We start from the raw sequence: 5,486 nt of genomic DNA, 5'->3' as shown, positions 1-5,486 counted from the left end.
TCAGAGTGTCCAGCCTTCTGTGTGAAGAGAGCTGCTTGTTAATCCTTGACATTCTTGAGGAGCTTTAAATATGAGTACAGACAGGAAATAGAGAAATTTTGGTGAAATCACAACTGTGGAGACAGAAATTTGGAAGGAAGGAGGGCTGAAATTGGGAATTGTCCTAATGGGAAGCCTCTTCCAGAGGAGATTTAAATATGCCAAAGTAAGAAAAAAGAATGGGTAACAGTCTGGGAAATGGTTTTTATTAAGGGGGCAGTGGTTGTAAATAAATCGGGACATGATCAGACATGGATTAAACGCTTGCAAAAAGTAACAATAAGGATAATTTTAAAAGCGGAAATCGTCCGTAAGCATAGATGTGTAATGTAGAAAGCGGTTTGAATGTTTAAAATATCTGTGCAGTATATCACAAGTTTAATTGTTTAGTAGTTGGAAAATTGGGTAAAGGGATCTGGAATGTAAGATGATTTGGTTTATTTAAAGAACCAGAAGAGGGGGTGGAGGGAAGTCTGGGGATTTGCGGGGGGGTGTAAAAATGTTTTCTTTTTGGTTATTTTTTTAATGTTAATGAGAAATGTGTGGGGTAATCTGGTATTGATACAACATGGCATATATTGGATTTTTGTAATTGAAAACTAATAAAAATTATTTAACAAAAAAGAAGAAGAGGAGTGGCAAGTAAAACTGCTTGAATAATGGAACTAGCAAATATGACAGAAAAGACCAGGGATTGAGCAACCCAAAAGTTTAAAAAGGAATTGGAAATTTATAGGCAATATTTAAAAGAACATTGTACCCACATAAAAACTTTAGAATGCTTTGAATAACTCTTGGAATTACATAAGGTAAAAATAACACAAATAAGATTTAATAGAGGCTAAGTTTATTGAAAACAGAGGCAAGTAATAAGGAAACAAAGAACCCACACCAAGGAGGTCAGAAGTTGATGGCTGAAATATTTTTGTATTTTCGCATTGTATTGTTCTATTTTCTTTTTTTATTTTTGAGTTATGTGCTGTGTTTTGTGTTTTTTTTTAAAGTTTTCCTTGTGTGTTTGTGTCGATTATAAACCAATAAAGATTGAACTGCAAAAAAGAAAGTTGTCCAGTGTTTCAAGAGAGAGAGCTGTTAAAAAAATGGCAACTGAAAACCTGTCAGCAAGTGCTGTTCACCTTTATGCAGATGCCACAATAGCCTAAGGAGGTTGTTGTGGACATGTCCCCAGCTCTCATGTCTGCCTGTATCCAGGCATTCACACAGTTTCCATCCCTGTCAGGCTACCTGAATGAGTGTGCTAAGATTTTGAATGAAAATCGGGGATTGATTGCCAAATTTGCCCTATTGCTACATCAGGAATGATGTAGCACACATGATTAATCTGATGGCAAAATGGCCTTATCTTTGAGGTCAGCATCATCTAACTCACTACTTCTACTTAAGGGGTATGGCTCAGGTTGTGCAAGCATATAATATATATAAAAAAGTGAAGTCTCTGCTGAGACACATCATCATGGTTGCTGTGAATGAAGCTGAGGGAGAGGGCAAGGATACAAGCCTACTAACAGATTGTGAGTTAAGCAAACATACTTCTGCAAATAATTGGAAGGTTTCATCCCCAAGAAGATGTAAAGACAAGAAGAATGCAATGAAGTATGTTTTCCTGCTGGTCCCATGGAAAGATGCAGGGGTAATGTTTTCACACTCATAGTAGAGGAAATAAAGCATACTGTCACCATGAATGTTCTTGGAACTAGGGGTAACCAGCAAATGCTTCCAGCTTAGTTCTCGAATGTTTTGGCTCCTGAATGCCACCAACCCGGAAATGAGTGTTCCAGTTTGTGAACGTTCTTTGAAACCCGAATGTCTGACACGGCTTCCGATTGGCTGCAGAAGCTTCCTGCAGCCAATCGGAAGCCACACTTTGGTTTCTGAACATTTTGGAAGTTGAATGGACTTCCAGAACGGATTCCCTTCGACTTCTGAGGTACAACTGTACTACCATATGTGGAACACATCTGTGTGTATAGGTTACTCAACCAAATGACACGAATCTGCTTCAGTATATTGTGCAAACTGGGAAGATACCAATCCAGGTAAAACTGAGTGACATGATTTATGTTCTGAGAGGTGCTGTGGATTTCTAGAGGAGCCAATCAAAGACCTGATGACACATGGGAGTAACTGTTAGTATTTGTACTGTATTAGTTAGAAAATGTATTTTACAAATAATTGTACTGGGGAAAAGAAAATAATAATAATAATAAATTTTATTTATATCCCGCCCTCCCCAGCCGAAGCTGGGCTCAGGGCGGCTAACAACAATAAAACAATACAAAAGTACAACACAAACAACGCTCTAAAATCATTCATTATAAAATTAATTAAGTTCAAGCCACTGGCCACTATTATATACTGTAACCTCTGCAAAGCCAGTGACTCCAATCAAGGTCACAGACATGCTGAATCATTTCCTTGTTAAGTGCCTTTAAAAGTAAGTGTGTGTGTGTGTGTGTTAGTGTTAGAACAAAATGTGGGAGTTGAGGGCTGGCTGGTTGTCTTGCCATTGCTTTGTTGACTGAGAACATGGGAGTATGAAGACTTCAAGTAGACTCTGTCTGAAAGAGTTTATGAAAACAGGCAAGCTATGGACTAATTATTTATGCATTGCTACAAAAGACTGTGTTGTTGGAGCAAGAAGACTAAACCCTCTCTTGGGCTCATGGGACAGAAACAAATTGTGTTGAACTTGATATATAAATAATACAGCTTGTTACATTGTTGCCATCCTGACAAGTAAAGATTCATCTCAAACAACTCTATGCAATTCTATAAAAATTCCCAATGACAAAATGCAAGAATAAGACATTTATATTCCACCAAGTGTCCATTTCTTTAAATATATACTTTACATAACATACAGTACCACAATCATGTTCAAGTGAAATATGAGATGTCCCGAAACCAAAATTCGGTCCAAATATTCCATCCAAATAGTCCAAACATCATAGCTTTACCATCGCTGATGTGATAGTATGATAGCTCACAGGGAAGGGAGGCCCCTTTGCCACTTTATTATTTATTGCACAGCAATTTGAGCTTGACATATATTATGCCTGTTTTTTACACTGACCCTCTATTTTAGTTCTTCTGGGGGGGAAAATCTGCTCCACTAATAGTTCTCAGGTTTTCTCTACGAAAGGGGAAGGGGGGGGGGAGCTTTGCCTGATGGAAGAAGAGGGGGGGAAAGAGGCAAGAGGTGGAAAGAGGATCTTTCGATGCTCCAAACAGCTTTATGCCAATTCCCCTGCACCTTCCTTCACACTTCCAAACACCTGATTCACCCAGCAGTGTGGCAGCACAAAAAAGAAAAGAAAAAAGACGTATTTTGCTGACTGCAGCCAGGCAGATGGAGAGACACCAGGCGCAGAGATGGCTGCCAGACATCTTCATCCAGCTGGAAACGGTGGGTTGCCTGTATGGGCTCTGCTATTATTATTTTTATTCCCCGGCCAAGACCGGCCTTTGGGCAGCAAACATCAGGTATAAAAACAATTGATTAAAATACTACTTAAAATGCAGCCTCATTTCAGTGGAAGCCCAGATCAAAAACTGTTTGGGGGGAGAAAACATCAAATCTTCACCAAGGCTGGTTCTACGTGGGCCAGAAAAACCAGGGAAGTCCCCAAACAGGGGTTCCATCACAGAAGGAAAAGGAAAGAGGGGAAGGGGATCAGGCTTGTTCCAAGCCAAAGGCCAGGTGGAACACTTCTGTCTTACAGGCCCTGCGGAAAGAAATCAGATCCCACGGGGCCCTGGTCTCATGAGACAGAGCGTTCCACCAGTGTTGAAAAGGCCCTGGCCCTGGTTGAGGCTAATCTGACTTCCTTAGGACCTGGGACCTCAGATGCTACGTATGCCTAAGTCTACTTCCATTGGGACTTCCGGTCTGTTGCAGGAGCAGAATGGCAGCTTGTTCTGTGTTTGAGTAAAAAGACAACTGGTTCAAGCTGTTCGGGCTACAGAGGAGAGTATCAGGGCTAGATACCCCCCTAAAAAAACCCATGGAAGAGTGGGGTCTTCAGGGGACCATCAGTGGGAGAACTCGCTGCGACCTCTCTGCAGCCCGTGGCTGCCTCGGCATCGAGTGGGGGGGGGGGAGGGAGGAAAAGCGGCTTGAGTCTGCTCACGGCTCCAACACACCCATCAGCTGTAGCCACAAGCCGCCACTGGTAAGCAACAGATCTTCCAATTAAGATAATCAATTGCCAAAATTCAGCTGAGAAGAATTTGGACTTTAAAAGTTTAATTTGGCAAAAAAGGAGTGAAACAGAAAGTCAACTTCCATTTTCTGAATGACAGGCTCTGCAAGCTGCAATTTGTGAATGAGAGAGGAGCTTTCTTTTTTTTGCAGGCTTTGGAGTGACTTTAACATCTTAACTGCATTTTAGGAATATTACTGTTTCTCCCTCCTGTTGGAATTGGATGAATATATTTGAACTTGAACTATTTTTCTCTGTTTGTGCATTGGAACCAAACAGCTCTGTTAACAGAAAGGTTGAGAAAGCAAAAATAGAAATCCCTCTAGAGGGGGATTTGGGGCATTACAAGAATGGCTGGAGGAGGGAATATTCAGGCTGGGTTGGACAGAGTTTTTGTTCTCTTGGGAAAGCTACAAGGCCAAATGGATGTTTTGGCTACAAATGTTGCAACTCTGAACTTAACAGTAAATAATATCACTGAATTTGATAAGGATTTGACTCAGGAAGCCCATGCAGCTGGACAAAAAGAGAAACTTGAGAGTTTTGAGAGTGTGGAGAAGGAGACATATGTTGTTCCTGAGGAAAAGGAAGGAGGAGCTGTAATTTTGCAGATGACAAAGGAGAGCCAGAGGCCTGACATGATGGTTACAAAGGAAAATAAGAAATCGAGCCAGAGGCCTGACATGATGGTTACAAAGGAAAATAAGTACTGGATGATGAAAATCTGGTTTGAATTGGAGATTGAGGAATGGAGAGATCTCCTTATGTGGAGATCTGAAGACCTATGGATTACAAATTTGATTAAGGTGGAAGTTGGAGCTTTCGGGACAATTGGACTTAAAAGGAGTAAGAAACAAGATTCGGACTCCACTTTTAAGTATGGAGGTCTGGCTGGAAGAAACATGGACCTTATTGGGACAGAGCTTCTCCGAGATCTGGTGTTTAATACTAAGGACTATCAAAAAAACCGGCAGAGAGGAATTGAGAGAAAATTAAGAGCCTCGGACGTGAGGTCTCCAGGCTGATAGTAGATTAAGACTGATGGACATCTGTTGGGGATCGAAACCGGGAAAGGGGGTGGTAGGGTTTGGGAATCCAAAGGGTGTACAATTATAATCTGTTTTTTATTTTGTTTTGTTATTAGTATGAAAATTGGGGAATTCGTGGAAGGGAATTTGGGTCGACTTTAGAAAAAGGTTTTTAAGAATGAGCACTGAGGTACAA

Source organism: Podarcis filfolensis (genome assembly GCF_964270895.1).
Source record: "Podarcis filfolensis genome assembly, chromosome: W".
NCBI lineage: Eukaryota > Metazoa > Chordata > Lepidosauria > Squamata > Lacertidae > Podarcis > Podarcis filfolensis.
This window is presented reverse-complemented; position numbering follows the sequence as displayed.